Source organism: Elephas maximus, chromosome 4, assembly GCF_024166365.1.
Source record: "Elephas maximus indicus isolate mEleMax1 chromosome 4, mEleMax1 primary haplotype, whole genome shotgun sequence".
Classification (NCBI taxonomy): Eukaryota; Metazoa; Chordata; class Mammalia; order Proboscidea; family Elephantidae; genus Elephas; species Elephas maximus.
In genome coordinates this window covers 59,457,771-59,476,609 of record NC_064822.1, presented here as the reverse complement: position 1 = coordinate 59,476,609, position 18,839 = coordinate 59,457,771, and the positions used below count along the sequence as shown (strand labels likewise).

General features: G+C 49.9%; 1 protein-coding gene across 6 annotated transcripts in view; it reads right to left on the bottom strand.

Moving 5' to 3' along the window:
- The window catches only part of TSPAN9 (tetraspanin 9), a 308,842-nt gene that overhangs the window by 95,789 nt on the left and 194,214 nt on the right, over positions 1 to 18,839 (bottom strand). The gene's annotated exons all lie outside the window — the stretch shown is intronic.

Sequence of the window (18,839 nt, the reverse complement as noted above, 5' to 3'; positions counted from 1 at the left end):
CCTTTTGCAAGCACATTGCTAGGCCTTTCTTCTGAAATGCCTCAGAAATGCCTCAGGGAGGTTCAAATCTACCCTGAGGCATTTCAGAAGAAAGGCCTAGCAATGTGCTTGCAAAAGGTCATAACCACTGAAAACCCTATGGAGCACAGTTCCATTCTGAAACAGGTTGGGTTGCTATGAGCATTTTTTTGTTTGTTTGGCCTAAGTTCAAGATTAGCCCTCTCTTTTGAAATGTCTCCCGCCCAGGCCCCCTTCTTTGTCCTGGCCACATTCCACCCATGCCTCAGCTGCAGCCCCACCTGCTCCAAGAAGCCCTCCCTGATGACACAACCACAGCAATGGCCCCTCCCTGACATCCTCACACTGCACTGCCCACAGACCCTAGTTGCTTCTACCCAGCAATTTCATATATGTCCTGTGTCTGGGAACCTTGGCGGCATAGTGGTAAGATGTTACGGCTGCTAACCAAAAGGTTGACAGTTCAAAGCCACCAGGTGCTCCTTGGAAACCATATGGGGCAGTTCTACTCTATCCTACAGGGTTGGTGTAAGTTGAAATCAACTCAATGGCAACAGGTTTTTTTTATTTTGGTCCTATGTCTAAGGAGCTCCGGTGATGCAGTGGTTAAGCGCTCAGCTGGTAACTGAAACGTGGGCAGTTCAAACCTGCCAGCCATTCTGAGAGAAAAATGTGGCAGTCTGCTTCCATAAAGATTACAGCCTTGGAAACCCTATGGGGCAGTTCTACTCTGTCCTGCAGGGTCGCAATAAGTCAGAATCAACTCAATAGTAACAGGTTTGATTTTCTGTTTGTTTTGTTTGGCCCTTTGTCTGCCTATGGGCAGGGTCACATCTATATAACATTTTTCAAATGCTTCCTGCAGCAGGGGAACCCAGTCAGCGCCCAGTGACGAGGTCACGACTGGCTGTGCACCTGCAGGGCGCTTCATGGACTTGCAGATGAGCTGCGTCCCTGCACATCGCTACCCGCCCTCTCCCTCCTGCTGCGCTCCCAGAGGCGTCATCAGCCTGTTACCAAAAATATGCCAGGGCCTGCACTCACAGCTGATGCCCCTACGATGGTTGGGGAGCACAGAACCAGGCTTACTAGTCTCTTCTCTACTCCCACTCCCATTTTTTCAGGTCCCCAGAAAGCCCCAATTAATCTCTCACTAAATAGCACTGGCTGTGTCAGATTCAGATCCAGCCAACTGCATGCCAGACACTCTTCACATGTCATCCTATTTACCGAGAGAAGCAACACGGCAGTGTTTAAGAACACAGGCATCAGAGGCAGGCAGAGGTAGGCACAAACTGGCTCTGCAACCTGTGTGGCCTGGGGCAAGTTACCTAACCTCTCTGCGCTTCAGGTGCCTCATTGGTAAAATGGAGGTCATATCATGTCTCTCTCAGATCTGTTGCTGAAATATCTATAAAGTGCTTACAACTATAACTTCAACGTTCCGAAACCAAAAAAGAAAGAAAAAAACAAAAAAACCTGGTGCCATCATGTTGATTCCGACTCACTACAGCCCTGTAGAACAGAGTAGAACTGTCCCATAGGGATTCTGAGGCTATAATTCAAGGTCCCTAGGTGGCGTTTTGGTTGTTTTTTTTTTTTTGTAGATGGCGTAAGTGGTTTGTGCTCTACTGCTAGCCTAAAGGTTGGCAGTTTGAGCCCACCCAGTGGTGCCAAAGAAGAAAAGACCTGATGTGCTTCCATAAAGATTATAGCCAAGAAAACCCTATGGGTCACAGTTCCACTCTGTAACACATGGGGTCACTGTGAGTTGGAATCAACTCAACAGCAACTAACAACATTATTACCTCAGTCAACAATCCCTCAAGGTAGGTATTATTGTCTCCTTTCTACCAATGAGGAAGGTGAGGCTCAGAGAGGTTAGGAAAGTGGTTTAGTATCCCAGAGTGGCTATTAAGGAAGCAGAGATGGGGATTCAAGCCCAGGTCCTCTGAGTGCAGGTGCACTCACTGCCCTTCTCACAACACAATCACAGGCTTACCGTTAAAAAGTTTGTTGGTGTTGAGTCGATTCCGACTCCTAGCGACCCTATAGGACAGAGCAGAACTGCCCCATGGGGTTTCCAAGGCTATGACCTTTATGAGAGCAGACTGCCACATCTTTCTCCTACAGAGCAGCCGGTAGGTTCCAACAGCCAACCTCTTGGTTAGTAGCCAAGTGCTTTAACCACTGCACCACCACGGCTCTTCTCATACACTTGCAGAGAGCACTAAGGGACAGAGGGAAACAAGGCATGCCCTCAGTCCTAAGAAGGCTCCCAGCCTCAAGTCATAGGGATGGAAGGGCTGTGCAACCCTGGGTCAGGTACCCCCAGCCCCCCAGCTTCAGCAGCTCCCCAGGAGTCCTAGGAGATGAGGGGTAGCTTCGGCAAGTTTCCATTTAGGAGGATTGGTTGGTCTCCCCCAGATTAAATGTTCTTGAAGGCAGCTAGGTTAAACCCCCAGAGCTCATCAGATTGGCAGCTGCTTTCTCTGCACGCGCAACCTGGAAAGGTGCTGCCGGCTAAGCCAGCCATCAGCCTTCACAGGTTCTTGCTCACTGGGAAAGCAACAGGCTTGAAGACTCTGGCTGCAGTGCACGCACAGTCCGGAGGGGGCCACCATTTGCAGACAGTCGGCAATTGCCAGAGAGTGGGAGACAAGACGCGGTGAGCAGTGTTCGAATTCAAACCCACTCAACGGGGAAAATAATGCCTATTGCCTACCACCCCTAGTCACATCAATCCACAGAGACCCTGGATACACTAGACATGGACTGTGTCAACGAACTGAGCTCCACAGGGTTTTAAGTGGCTGATTTTTTGGAAGTAGATCAGCAGGCCTTTCTTCTGAGGCACCGCTGGATGAACTCGAACCTCCAAACTTTTGGTTAGCAGAAGAGTGCTTCAACCATTTGCACCACCCAGGGATTTCCCTTGCCCTGGGGAAGTAGGTACTTTTGCCCCATTTTACAGATGACGAAACTGAGAAGACCTCAGGCCCTGATTCCAATGTCTCATCAACAGTAAGGAAAATGCTAGGATGCAAACCCATGTCTTGAGGTTCCGAGCCTGGGTTCCTTCCTGGCAGCATGCTGTCCTTTCGCTTTCATTCATCATGCATCTCACTCATTCCTTCACTCTCTCACCCATACTTTTCCCAAGACTGCTACGGCTCATGACCCTCCGGGACATTTCTCTACAGCACCTGCTCCCACCGCCTGAGAAGAGCCAGGCGGCTGCAGTGATGTGTTTCTCCTCCTGCAGAACTACCACGACACAGCCCCTCTCCAAGCCCTGCCAGGAGAGCCGCAAATGGCAATCGGCAGCTGGTCCTGAAACAGGCATGGAGAACAGTGCAGACGCCACCATGCTTCTGCTCTGACTGCAGACCTGGCCTAGAATTTGCCCCTCCACTGCACAATGCAGCTGAAAGCCTTAAAAAAAAAAAAAAAAAACAAGACATCTCAACCCCCCAGAAATATGGTTCCGGGGATGCTATTTTTGGAGGGGGCATGAGATAAGGAATGGGGAAGGATGATAAAATAGCCTATGACCCAGCTCAAAGGAAGGTGCATGTGGCTGAAATGGATAGACTAGCGACCAGTGATAGTATTTATTGACAACTGTGCCCAGTGCTGTGGGAGCCACAACAGAGTAGGAGGCAAAGGCCCTGCCCTCAAGGGGTGATGGTCCGAATGAGGGAATGAGATATGTGTATCTAGAAAGATCTGGAAAGATCGGGGCAGGAAGCACCATAGTCTTGAGTACAATAAAGATAGTAAGTGCTACTAGGTAGTGCACGGAGCCCTGGTGGCGCAATGGTCAAGCACTCGGCTGCTAACTAAAAGGCCGGCAGTTCAAACCCACCAGTGGCTCCGCAGAAGAAAGACCTATTAATCTGCTCCCATAAAAATTAAATCAAAGAAACCAATCCCGTTGCCATCAAGTCAATTTCGACTCGTAGCAACCCTACAGGACAAGACAGAACTGCCCCATAGGGTTTCCAAGGCTGAAATCTTTACAGAAGCAGACTGCCACATCTTTCTCCCACAGAGCGGCTGGTGGGTTCAAACCGCTGACCTTTCAGTGAGCAGCCGAGCGCTTTAACCACCGTACCACCAGGGCTTCTCTGTAGAGATTACAGCCTAGGAAACTCTATGGGAAAGTTCTACTCTGTCACATAGGGTCACTATGAGCCCGAATAGATTCGACGACACCCAACAACAACTAGGTGGTGCAAACAGTTTGCACTCAATGACTAACCTAAAGGTTGGCAGTTCAAACCTACCCAGCAGTACCACAGAAGAAAAAGCCTGACGATCTGCTCACACAAACACTACAGCCAAGAAAACCCCATGGAGCAGTACTAGTCTGGGATCGCCAAGAGTCAGAACTCACATGATGGTAACTAACAACAACAAACTGAGAAACTCAGAGAAGCATGAGGTGCCTACAAGTTCGGACCCAAAAGAAGATTTCACTTGGACAGTGGAATTTAATCTAGACATCAAAGGATGGTCAGGATTTAAATCTGGGATGGTATGGAAGGAAATTACCCAAACTACTTTCTCAACACCATGGCTAATGCAAAAGACTGCCTTGATCCCTCCCTCCCCGATCTTAGCTAAATATTTCATCTCTTTTATGGGCACTTGGCAGAGATTCCAGGCTGGGAAAGCAGAGCAGTAAATTAGATCTGTGGGAACATCTCAGCCCCAGCCACACACGCACACACTCCCATTCATCCCCGCGCTGTGGTTAAGTAACACCTCTAGTCTCCGCAGCCTGCTAGGGCTCTGAGCTGGGGTGCTGGAAGGAGCCTGGGCTCTTGCCACTCCACTTGGAATTATCCTCTGCAGAGACCTGGCTGTTCACCAGGCTCAGACAGGTTCACTCTCTCTATCCCACGACCCAGGAGAGGACCACGCCTGAATCAGCCTGCCAACAAGACACAGCTTGTTTCTTTCTTTGAGATCTGATTTATTTTTCAAAAGATAAAACTGTCTTTCTCCGTGACCCAGCAATTCCACTCCTAGGTCTATGCCCTAGAGAAACTCTTACACACATGCACCGAAGAAATGTACATGGACAAGAATGTTCATCACAGCTTTGTTCTTGAGAGCAAAAAACTGGTGTCAATGAACAACTATGATACATTCACACAATGAAATATTACAGAGCAGGGAAAATGGGTGAACCACAGCTGCAAACATAACATGAATCTTAGAAACATCACGGTGAGTAAAAGAAATGAAAGCAGCAAATAGCATCACATCATTGTACACAGCTCCAAAGCAAGTAAAACTATGTAATGCATTGTTTGTATGAATGGCAACATTACAAAGGCAAAAGAATAATAAAAACACAATCAGGGAAGTGGGCCCCTCTGTGGAGGAGGCCAGCAGATGGGACAGGGACAGAGTACCTGTCTAAAGGCAATGTATTGGTGATGATCAGGTCTTAAATTAGGGGTGGGTTCTGTGGTGTTTTTGTATTATCCTTTTATAACTTCCCTATCTTCTTTTGTATTTATCAAATACTACTTAATAATTTAATGTGCTTGCTGATAATGTGATTGTGGAAGCTTGAGAATTTGATAAAGAAGAAAGACTTGCTGATCGCTACTTGAACAAAAGGAAAGAAATGGGGTGATAGGTGGAGCTGGAGAGAAGAGGTTGCCCCTGGCTCAGACAGTGAGTTTAGGGTTAAGTACACGGGAACCCAGTCCCCATTCCTGAACTTCTACCCCCTGGCTTCCTCCCCATCTTCCTGTGGCAAGGTGACCAAAAAAAACCTTCTAGGCCATTCCAACTCATAGCAACCCTATAGGACAGAGGAGAACTGCCCCAACAGGTTTCCAAGGCTGTAATCTTTACGGAAGCTGACTGCCACATCTTTCTCCTGTGGAGCGGCTGGTGGGTTTGAACAGCCAACCTTTAGGTTAGCAGCCCAGTGCTTTAACCACTGCACCACCAGGGCTCCTCTGGCAAAGTGAAGGTGTCTGAAAAGCACTGGAAGGCGCACGGTTCATGGAGACTGGAGAGGACATGACTGGGTGGGATATGACAGCTGCCATCATCTGATGAGGCCTGCCCTAGAGAAGGACAGTCTTTCAGTGTGGCTCTTGGGAGCAGAACCAGGGCCAATGAGAAAGACCTTGCTACAGTTAAACCTGCCCAAAATGGAATGAGCAGCCTCAGGAGGCAGTGAACACTCTGCCCCCATACATACACACACATGCACACAAATACATACACACACACGACCACTTAGAGGAGCTGGAATGCCTGCATCTGATAAGGGTGAGAGCTGCACCAGAGCACATGGACCAAATCCCATGGACCAAGGAGGGCTATCACCTGGTGAACTTGTCAAACATGCAGAGCCCCAGTCCCTAACTCCTGACCAACTGAATCAATCTTTGAGGGTGGGAACTGCGAGTCCTGATTGTTACAAGCTTCCCAGGTGATTCTGATGCATAGCTGGCTCAAAAACCACCAGATTCAACGTCCCTTGAGTTTTCTTTTAATCCCCAGATTCTGGAGACCAACAGCAGGGAGGAGAGGGTGGGAGAGGAAAGCATTGGGGCAGGTGACATGCTTCTGGGTTTCAGTAACCTTCTTGCTGCATCCTAACCTTATCCCCTCTTACTTGTCTCTTGATGAAATAATTAAACTGTCTTCATACCCTCTGTTACTGGGTAGGTCTTAAAAAAAATAAATAAATCTCATGGTAAAAAGAAAGGTCTTATAATGGAAGCTGGGCATCAGGAAGGAAAATATTTTGAGAGAGGACCACACAAATCTCCCAGAATTTACCATTTTACACGGGTACTTTGTTGCACTGTTGTCATTAGCTGCCCACTGAGTCAGCTCCAACTCTTGGCAATCCATGTACAACAGAACGAAACAGTGCCTGGTCTGCACTATCTTCATGGTAACTGGTATGCTTAAGTCCGTTGTTGGGACCACTGTGTATTCTGAGTGCCTTCCAACCATAGGGGCTCATCTTTCAGCACTATATCAGACAATATTCATTGTGATCCAGACTGCTTTCATTGGCTCATTTTCAGAACTAAATCACTAGGTCTTTCTTCCTAGTCTGTCAGTCTAGGAGCTCCACTGAAATCTGTCCACGATAGGTGACCCTGATGACATCTGAAATACTGATGCATAGCTCCCAACATCACAGCAACACTCAAGCCACCACAGTACAACAAACTGACAGATGGGTGACAGATAAAGCATCTAGGTAGCTAAAAATTCTATGCCAAAGAATTTATTTCACTTTCAAAGCTAGCCATTCTCAGGCCCATAAGAAATTGAACCAAAAATAAAGATCTGAGAATACCCTCAAGACCAGACAGAAGTGACTTCTGGAGGAGCTGTTGCTGAGGTCCTACAGACCCCTGGCCCCTCTGAGGGCACACATAATTGTACTGCTGCATTCAAAGTGAGCAGGATGCTTCTAGAGTGAGGGGAGAAGGGCCCTGGCCTGAGAGCCAGCCCCAGGCTCAGGGAGCTTGCACTGCCGGGGGTGGAGCAGCCAACTCTGCTGGCTGGGCACAGCACGCGACAGCGGGTGAAAAGGCAGTGGTGGGAGGAATCTTGGAGGCCAGACGGCCCCCAAAGTGAAAGGCCCTGCCCAGAGCCAACAAGAAACCCGAGCTGGGAGATCATCTGAAAGTGCCGCCTGCCCACGGCCTGGAGCGAACCCCATTCCAGCTCCAAAGTGAACATCTGCCGCCCTGGCACCCGGTGGGCCGATTCCACGTGAATTTCCACCACTCCACCCCCACCAGCTCTGGCCTTTACTCTGACCTCTTAGGGGGGGCCTGGCATGGCAGGTTGCAGTGCCTGGGTTTGGCTAGCTCCCTAGGAGACCCCTCCCACGGCATCTCTCCTGGTGAAGTGGGGCTGATGCCAGGAACACCAATCAGAGCCAAGACCAAAGCCAGGCCTGGCCCTGGAGTGCTGTCCTCACCGACTCCCCATGGTGGAGCGTGTCTGGTGGGTGCAGCGGTGGCGGCAGAGCCAGGATCTTCAGCCCACAGGCATCCTAAGGGTCAGTGCACTGGGGGGAATCCTGAGGCCCAAAGAGGGGAGGTCCCTGGCCAAGGTCACAGAGCAGGGACCCTGGGGCTGCCCTGCTTCCCTGCACTCTCGTTGCTTCTCTTATTTCTCCACCTGCTGTGCTGCTGCCTCCTGCGGGGTTAACAGGCTCCACAGGGCACAGAGAGAAAGAATGCACGGCATCCCCTGGCGAGAAATTAAAATTATTTTTAAAAAACCACAATCCTTACACACCCAGGCACGCACTCTCTTGACTAAGCACTGTTCCCAATTAGAGGTATCCTTCACTTCCCGGGCAGGAGGTTTATGTAGGTCATGCTGAGCCCTTTATAGCGTACACGCACACACCCATCCCGTCCCCTCAGCCCCAGGCTCTGCACCTCCAGGCGGGGAGGGGAGCGCAGGGCTCCTACTGGCATGGGGTCTCCAGGTAGAGATCTGGGAAGACCCATGGCATCTGTCAGGGGTCAAGCAAGCTTCCGACCAATTGGTACTTCCTTAGGCGGTACTGAGGACCAGGAGCAATGGCTGAATATGAAACAGAACAGGGATGAGCTGGAGATGGAAGGAGAGAGTTGGGGGATTTAGGAGGACAGGCTAGGATGGACTTTTTCCCCCTCGGTTCCCAGGGCAGGCTGGGGAAAACCCTAGGATGTGAGGCAGAGTCTCCACGGGCTAAGGAACCACTGTTCCACTCCCACTGGAGAAAGCTGTACCCCAAAGTGTTTACAGGCATTCAGTAGGCATCCACCGCTTGCAGATGCAAGCACAGGTGATTTCTTGTCCTCTAGGAACACTCAATTCCAGGGCATGATGGGAAGGTCCCTGGTGGGTGCTACTCTGCAAGAGTGAGAGGGGTGAGGGGAAAGGTGATGACATATGGACAGGTGAGTCAGGCTCACAGGGACGGAGAGGCTTTGAGACAGGACTCAGCATCAGGGAAAACATACGTTCATCTGCTTTCCAAGCAGAACACCAGGAAGGCCTGGGAATTGACCCTTTTAAAACTTGACTCCTGACCTTCAAAAATATTCATCCTCTTGGACAATGTGTGATACCTACAACCTCTGCCAAGCCTCCCCAGCATCTCCAACCGAAGCCCAACCGGGCTCTGGGGCAGGCCCACCCTGGGGAGGGACAGGTAGCATGGAGGTGGTGGAGACACTTTTGCAAGGTGATGTGGGGCCTAATAAGCAACCAGGCTTTCTGTTTCATGGAGAGAAGTAACATACAGGTGATGGGAGCAGAAGGGAAAGATGGAGAATAAGCTGAAACAAAAGAAAAGATCCACTGCTCAGTCAAGCTCTTGTTCTCCCGCTCAGGGACCAGGCCGCAGGTCCTCCCCAACCAAGAGCGGCAAAATCCTACAGCCAAGGGGAGCCAGAACCGACTGATCCCACACAGCAGCAGGTTCCATGATGTCTCTGCAACCAAAGCTGGTGGCATGATGCCTGCTTTCCAGAGAGGAGGCCTGCTGGGCAGGACCTGCAAGGCCGGGAAGGGGCTTCATCTACATTCAGCCCGAGCAGCCCCTGTCAGGAGTGAGGTACCTGCAGGCCTGCTCCCCTCTTGCTCAGAGTTCAGCAAAACCCTGCAAGGCAACAGCACACAACTCCACCCTGAGGCAACCTCCCAAAGCACCCCCAGCCCCTTCCAGCCCCGCATACAGAGCGTTCAGGTGGGCATGGCCCTCAACTGCCATAGACAGGACCTAGGAAAGACCCTGGCTAGGGAGCCCCAGACTGGAATGCTGCAGAAGGCAGTTAGGCCACAAGTAAGGAGAAAGCGTCTGACCAGCAGAGGTGAAAAGCAGAGGGAATAAATGGTGTTTGTTGGGAGAAGGCTAGTCTGGAGGCCAACACAAGAACAAGACAACCTACAGATGAAGTGCCTCTGGTCCCAAAGTTCCAGAGTTTACAGACAGGGGAAAGAAGGCAGAGCCAGGCTACATGCCCAGTGCAGTTCACAGTCAGAGCCTACTCAAGGTCATGCCACAATGCCACTGGGAGATGAGACCCCATGCGGGAAGTCACCTTCTGCCTCTACCTGCTGCCCCTTGCTGGGAGGGTGGGGACAGATCCCTGGCCCCCATCACCCCTGGGTCTGAAATGGGATGACTCCTGCCTCCTGAACCCACCACACCTAGAGATGCCCTGGGTAATGGGCTGAATGGTGCCCCAAAGAGATGCCCATGTCCTTATCCCTGGAACCTGTGAATATCACCTTATTTGGAAGAAAGGCCTTTGCTGCAGTGACTGAGTTAAGGATCTTGAGATGATGCGGTCATCCTGGACTACTCAGGTGAGCCCTAAAGGCTGTCACAAGTACCCTTATTTAAGAGAGAGGCAGAGGGAGATTAGACAGCCCCACAGGGAAGGTGATGTGAAGATGGAGGCAGAGATTACAGTGATGCAGCCACAAGCCAAGGAATGCTGACTATCAGCCACCAGAAACTGAGAAAAAGACAAGGACCAGATTCTCTCCTAGTCTCTGGAAGGAACATGGCCCTGCTGACACCATGATTTCAGACTTGTGGCCTCCAGAGCTGTGAGGAAAAAATTTCTGTTGTTTTAAGCCATCTAAGTTGTGGTGATTTGTTACAACAGTCACAGGAAACAAGTATGTCCTGGAAGTGGGTTGTGGCAAATTTTCTTCAAGAAACCTGCTGCTTGGGCATCAACTCATGCCAGGATGAGTGGCTTTGCCCCCAGGGACCAGGGCACTGCCCCAAGGCCCAAGAGCAGCAAGAGCTCAGTGCTAGAGTCAGATTCACTGCTGTCCAGGCCTGCCTGCCTACCAACAGGGAGTGCCTTCTGAGAGCATCTGCCTCACAAAGCGACCAAGCAGGACAGTGAGGAGGGTAAGGGCACAGACTGGGCACCCCGTTGCCTGGTGGGAGTCCTGGATCTCCCTCTTATTACCTGTTACCCAACATCTTGGAGCTTTACACTCCTCACGTATACGATGGGGATTATACTGGTACTGTGTTGCTGGGTGGCTGTGAGGATTGTTTTTTTAAATGTGTGTAAAGCATTTAGTGCGGTGCCTGACACATAGTAATTACTCAATAAATATTAGCTGTTGTTTTGCCCTTGAAAGGGGCCATGAAGATCAAATGAGAAATGTATACGACGGTGTTTTCTGAACCGAAAGCACTATGTGAACGCTAGTTGTTATATCGTTAACATAACCTTCGTAGAAGTCACACTTTTTACCATCTCAGCCCACACCAGCAGGAATGACCATCCCTGTTTCCGAAGCACCTGAGGGCCCATCCATGGCTCCCTTCTGTCTCCGAGCCTCACAAGGACACCAGGCTCACAGAGGTCTGACACAAGGACAAGTGGTGGGAACTGACATGAGATGTGACAGGTGGGGGTGGCCTGGTACACAATCCAGCCAGCTGGTTGCACAACCCTGGTCCACACCCTTCCTGTCCAATGTCACAGGTATTGAGGGCTCCCTGGGACCACTGGCAGCATTAACTTTTCAGTACAAATTCACCCTCACCTGAGATTCTCCTCACTAAAGAGCTCTGTCCCTTAGGCGCCTGACCTTAGTGTTCTAAGGGAGCAGGGGTATAAAGGCAATGGGAATCACGGACAAGGAAGGCTGCCCCCAAGCTGCGCAGAGGCCAGCCACTGCCAGGAAGCTGAAATAGCTTTCCCCAGCCGCCCAGCAGCCCCAAACAGCCCAGGCTGTACATCCTTGGGGGACACATGCACCTCAGAAAAAACCCCAGGACACATGCGTGGCAGACAGCTTCTAGTGCTGTTCTGGGGCTCTTAGTCTCCCTGTGTTGGTGGAAATTACTGTTGGCTTCAGCTCTTGCATTTAATTTTTCACCACTGAACAGTCATTCGGATTTGCCCACAGTGGTGTTTATCGTTGGTTTACACAGGGCCAGATACAGCGAGGTACAGCGAGCTCAGAGAATCTACAGGGAGCTCAGAGAATCGATAGGCAGAGGCCTGGGGGACTAGGATTCAAGTTCTGCCTCCGCCAGCCACACGGGTCACAGGGCCTGGGTCTCCCCCCCCAAGACCTCAGCATCTCACTAAGCAATGTGGGAGGAAACAGACCACTCAACAGTCAAGGCTACTGTGTGGAAACCTTGGAGCATGTTCAAAGGATTCAGGTCACATACTAGGAGGGAACCGTGAAATCTGAACACACCCGGGGAGACTCTCCGTCTCCCAGAAGAGAATTAGCGCTCACCTCCCCGGCAGCCAGCGCCTACCCAGAGGCAGGGGGGAACAGGCCAGATGAGCCCTTCCGGACCTTCCTGGCCAGAGGAGGCAGGGGTGGGCCCCCCTAAGGCTGCTGAGATGTGACTCTGACCTTTCAAGAGCTGATCAGGCCCTAAGAAATAGTCTGGCCTCTCTCCTTGAACTTGAGCACAAATTGGAAATGTTCCTCCTTTCAAAGCCCAAAGACCAAGAATGACGGGTTCCCAACTCTGGCCTTTAAAGAAGTCTCCCCCTGTGCATATAACTCTGGGAATGAAAAATAACCTCCCCTTCTGGCCCTGCCACCGCCCTCCCACTGCCATTCCCTCCTCCCAAAGCTCAGCAGAGCACCCCTTCCCCGTCCCACCTCCCCCCGGTTTCAATTCTGCTCTGGTGACTCCCTCCCAAGGACATCCTGACATCCGGCAAAACAGCAACTCCAACCCTCTCCTGCCCTGAGTCAGATTCAGGATACCAAGGGGACCTATGCGGTTTCCTTCGGCATCAGAAGAAAGGAAAACAGGCTTCAACTGGCTCCCAGCTTCAGCCAGCAGGTCAAACAAGCACAAAAGAGCTATCCCCTGGATCCCTTTGGCATGGCTTTGTTCTTCCAGCTGAGAAAGAACTTGTCGGCCTTTCCTGGGACTCAGGCTGGTGGCCCAAGGCTGAGTTGCCCTGGACACAGACCCTCTAATGAGTATCATCTATTTGAAAAAAAATCCTTTCTGTTTCCCAGCCTTAAGCCAATTACTTGGCCCCTGTCTTCCTGTTATTGTGGAATGGGGAGGGGGGCTGTTTCCCACCCTTTTAAAGCTCCGGAACCAAGTATGAGTCAGGCAATGAGCAGGGATACATTGCTCATCTTCCCATGAGCATACCACAAGGGGCCAACATCCCACGTGGCCCAGCCTTGGTTCGCAGCTGCCTGAAAACTGCCCCCAGATCCGCATCTCAACACACGTGACTCCTGCACCCATCTTGGGTGTGTCATCTTTCCCATCATCTCGAGATAGACGATCTTCCCTCCAAGGGCCTCTAACCTCTGTGGTGCTCCCTCCTAAGAAAAGCGCAGACAGACCAGCCACCTCCACACCCCAGCACTGGCTGACCTGTGTGTGCATGTGAGAGTGTGAGTGCTCCAGGCCCCTCCGCTGGTAGGCTCCTGAGGCCAGCCTGGAGGCTGGCAGAGGCCCTGAGACACCAGGAAAAAAAAGCCACACATGACCTGAAGTCGCTCACCTTCACTCACTTTGGGTGTGGAAGAAAGCATTCTCAAAACCAAAAACCCACTGCTGCCGAGTCAATTCCAACTCATGGCGACCCCATGTGTTACAGAGTAGGACTGCTCCACAGGGTCTTCTTGGCTATAATCTTTACAGAAGCAGATTGCCAGGCCTTTCTTCTACAATGCCACTGGGTGGGTTAGAATGCCAACCTTTAGGTTAACGGTCTAGTGCAAACCATTTTTGTCACCAAAGGACTTTAGGTATGGATGAAAGCATTCCCAGAGGTCCCCAACTTTAGGCTGGGTATCCCTCTTGAGTGTTCTTCTAGCTCCTGTGTTTGCCTCCTTCACAGCTCTGATCACAGCGTTATAATGGCTGATCCCTTGTCTGTCTCTTCCCTCTAGAATGGGAGCTCCCTGAGGACAGGGCTATGTCCCCTGAGAGAACCTCTGTGCTCCTCACAGAGCCAGGTTCAAAGGTGATACTCGCATTTAGTGACTGAGTGAATGACTGAATGCCTGAAGGAATTCTGAAGTCCTGATCATCATAGAGGACAGTACCATTCTCTCGGGCCTCCTTGTAGCCTTGACTATAACTCTGCTCGACCCCCACCCCAGGGTGGGCTGATTTGTCCTGCTTTCACCAAGCAGGAAGCGCACTCCTGAAGTGAAGCTGACAGAACTGCGGAATCTGTCAGGGGGCCTGCACTGACGACAAACTAGCCCCGACAGCTGTCATTTCCCCAGCCCATCACGTGGCCATCCTGGCACCGTGCATGTCTGGGAGTGGGCAGATGCACAGCCTTGTCTGAGATCTGGGGCTGCCCAGAATTCTTTGCCCCCTCTGGGCACAGCTCCCTGGAGAAAGGGTCCAGTGACCACTTTCCCAGCTAGGACTGCCAAGAGCCCGGGCCTGGGGTTCTACTTCTGCCACCAACTGATGGGGATTGCTTGGCCAAGTCACTTTCCTTCTCTGGGTCTTAGCTTCCTCATCTGTAAAAACACAGGCTAGACTGGTTGAACTTTAAAGCATCCTTCCCTCTGACATGTGAACTCTGCTTCACCAGCTTGTGAAGGTGCCTAGCACAGTATCTAGCAGAGTAGGTAACTCTCACTGTCCCATTTATAAGTCAGCAAGTGTCCCAAGGGAACCTAGATGTTACCAACCAGGACAAAGTTGCCTCATGCCTACCATACAAAGAGGAGTGGGCAGGCCAAATTTGAAGCAGTAGGAACTCAAGGTAGATGGAAGGAGGAACTTCCTGACAATCAATTCAACTTTTTTTTTTTTTTTTTTACAAAGATCTTTAACACTGACTAGCATGAGTCCTACCTAAAGATGCACAGATCCAACTTAAGGTAGAGAAATAGACTATGTAGTAGTTTTCAACCTTGGCTACAATGAGAATCCCCTGGGAAGTTTTCAAAAATCCAGGTGTCCAGGCCACACCCCAGACCAATTAAATCAGAATTTCTGAAGGTAGAGCCCAACAGGAGTTTGTTTTTTTTTTTTAACTCATCATGTGATCCCAGGAGCCCTGGTCGCACAGTGGTTAAGATCTCAGCTGCCAACCAAAAAGGTCGGCAGTTTGAATCTACCAGCCACTCCTTGGAAACCCCATGAGGCACTTCTACTCTATCCTGCAGGGTCGCTATGAGTCAGAATTGACTCGATGGCAACAGGGGTTTCTTTTTTTAGTTGTTGTTTTTTGTTTTGTGATCCCAGCGTGCTGACGAGATGGAGAACCACCCAGATGCCTGGCTGGGCCTGTCAGCCCCTTAGTCTAATCATTCTCCTAACAAGCTACTGCTGCCACCACCATCAGTGGATTTTAAACTTCAGCATTTAAAATACACTCGTACTTCCATTCTCTCACTCAGTACTTAAACCAGGGTCATAAGTAGTAGTCTTCTTCCCATTTTATAGGTGAGGAAACTGATGATAGGAACTGCTAAGGAGGCAGGCAGACACACTGAGACATACACACACACACACACACACAGAGTCACCATAATCTCATTAAGGCTCTGATGGCTGTTACTCCAGGCATCACAGCAGCAAACTGCATTTTGGATTCACACTACAACACATGCCGCAAAAGCCAGGGGGTTTGGGACAGGCGACGAAACAAACGAGGTCCCTGCCCCACATCTCTGTGGACTTCAACATGATCGTTCCCAGCCTGCCTCCTGACAAATCCATCCGTTGACAAGTCTCAGTCCAGGAGCGCGGGGAGGGCTTGGTGGCGAGCTACATTCAAATTAGCGGGGTAGAGGGCGCAGAATTTCACTGTAATTGGTTGTGTTTGTTCCAAGGATGACGACTGCAGGACATTTCTCATGTTAATGTCGTCCAACTACCTGTGTACTGCAATTACTCCGCATCGATTTTAAAGCCGACTTAGCACAATAGCAGCTTCTAATTTGTAAGCAAAACCACGGTGGCATAAATCAAACTGTTAGCTGCAACGTCACTACCGCATACTAATAGAAAGTTAATAGACAAGGGGAGGGCCGCTCAGGCACCTGGTCCCTGCAGGTCAGCACCCTGCCCATGCTCCACGCCTCTGCCTTGGCCTCTTGCTCTTCCCTGTGGTGGCTCCCTGGGTCTGGATGGCCAGGACAGTGATTAACGGCCTCCTCTGGCTCTTCAACGGGGGTTCTGGCTCTCAGCTGTCCAACAAAGCCTGCAGTGAAGAAGAGAGGTTGGCTGGTCCTATGTTCCAGCATGGGGCCTGGGGGATGATTTAAGGAGACAGCTATAAATCGAGAGAGAACAAGGACCTGTAGAGGCTGGCATTGGTGAACCTGAGTCTGTGGTCCTCACTGCCCATTAGTATTTATTGAGGACCCACTGGAGAAAGGAGCTGGATTAGGCATGCCCTTGGCAGGAGCGTAGGCCCACAGAGCTAGGACACAAAATGAGCCATCCATCACCTGGGCCCCCATGCATGAGCTGATCAGGGTCCCCACTGAGCAGCATCAGGCCAAGGAGAGGCAGCCAAGTTTAGGAAGCAGAGAGGAGGCCAGTGATTCCATCCAGACACAGCTCCATGGGGTTCTGGGGGTGGCCCATCAGCCTGGTGTGGGGAAGGCTGGTAAATGCCCAGGGAGCTCTTGCTACTCTCCCTATGTTACCACCACAGACCAACCAGATCCCTGAATAGGGTTTCTGGCCCTGCCAGCTGCTACTGCTCCTGACTCTGAAAACACCAGTTACAGCCAAGGCCAAACAGGCCTCACCTGGGGTAGAGCTCCAACGGAGATTAGCAGTACAGTATATCACAGGACTTCCTACCGCTGCATTCTGGTTTGAACTCCTGCTAAGAATTTGCATTTCTAACAAGCTCCCTGCTGAGAATTTGCTTTTCTAACAAGTTCTCAGGAAGTTATACATAAGAATCACCTAGAGGTTTTATTAAAATGCAGATTCTGATTCAGTATATCTGGGGTGGAAATGCAAATGCTGAGCAAGGAACCTGTTAGAAATGCAAATACTCATTTGGGGTTCTAACTGGAATGAACCAGTTGGAAGTTCTACGGCATCCTCATGTGGCTGCAGGCCAGAGCCTTTATGTGCAGGAAGTGAGAACTCCATTCACATTCCCTCCTCTGCCTGAGCAGGAATGGCCATGCCCTTTCCTTCTGCGCCCTCACAGGCCAAGCTCAGTGCTGCACCTTGAGCAGAGTAAAAGTTCCATAAACGTTTACTGGCAGAACGGTCGGAAGACACTATAGAGCTCTCTGCAGGGTCCTAAGGGAATATATTTAGAACAGAGCACCTGAGACAGCTGCTCACTTTCTTGCCAGTACATCCTCATTCAGAGTTCCTCATTTTTTTTTTTAAATAATTTGTTTTTGTTGTTGTTGTTGAGAAAATACAGGAGAACATACGCTAATTCAACAGTTTCTACATGTATAATTCAGTGACACTGATTACATTCTTGGAGTCATGCAACCATTCTCACCCTCCTTTTCTGAATTGTTCCTCCTCCATTAACATAAACTCACTGCCCTCTAAGGGTCCTACCTAATGTTTCAAGTTGCTGTTGTCAATTTGATCCCATATAAATAGCTCTTAAAAGAGCACAATGCTCAGGGCAGACATCTTTTACTAGTTGGGCTAAACTATTGTTTGGTTTTAAGAAGACTTCAGGGAATATTTTTGGTTTAAGGCCTTAAACAATACTTTTAACAACATCAAAAGGCACGTTTCAGTTAGGTCCTCAGATATGTTTAATAACCAAAACCAAACCCATTGCCATCGAGTGGATTCTGACTCAAAGTAACTCCACAGGACAGAGTAGAACTGCCCCATAGGGTTTCCGAGGATCAGCTGATGGATTTGAACTGCTGACCTTTTAGTTAGCAGCCGAGTTCTGAACCGCTGCGCCACTGGGGTTCCAATATGTTTAATAAAAAAAAAAAAATGCCCGCCTTTAATACAAAATAGTCTTACTATGTCAGGCAATCTAGACATGTCAGGGCAAAGACTGTGTTTCATCTTTGTTTTCGTCTTCTTTCCCAGCATAAGTAGCTATCTAAATGAAGCAATGTGTTATGGATTGAATGATGTTCCCCCAAAATATTTGTCTTATACCCTGTACCTATGAATGTGACCCTACATGGAAATATGGGTTTTCTTTTATTGTGTTTATAAGCACATACTGGAGTAGGGTAGATCCTAAATCTAACCCCTTCTGAGTGATGTCCATTAAAAAGAGCAGAATAGACAGAGTTACACACACAGGGGGAAGACAGATGCCATGTGAACACCAGTCGGATCACCAACAGACACTAGAGACTATCAGAGAGGCCACGGAACAAAATGACCCAGCTGAGACTCTGAGACTTTTAGCCTCCGGAACTGTGAGAAAGTAAATTTTTTCTTTAAAGTCACCGACGTGTAGTATTTTTTGCTACTGCAGCACTGTCTAGGTTTCTCACCTAAGACAGAATGAATGAGGGAAGGAATGCATAAAGGATGGGTGAGAAACCTACTAGTGGTTCTAACAAGAGGGCTGCCCTGACAAAACCTGGACTCAGGAGAGCCCGAGGAGCTGTGTGTCTCTGGTGGTGAACTAGTACCTCCATTCCCACACCCCTGTGGCTCTTCTCTCCTCCTCCAATCACTAAGAGCCAGAAAACTTGCAAAAGGTCAACTTGATGCTGAGTCTCCAGAGCTCTCCTGTCCCAGAGCCATAAAAGACGACTTGAAATATCTCTCTGCATCTTTGGAAAAGAGCAGCGGGTAAAGGATGGCTCCAGAGTCAGGCACCATCTCACAGGAAAAG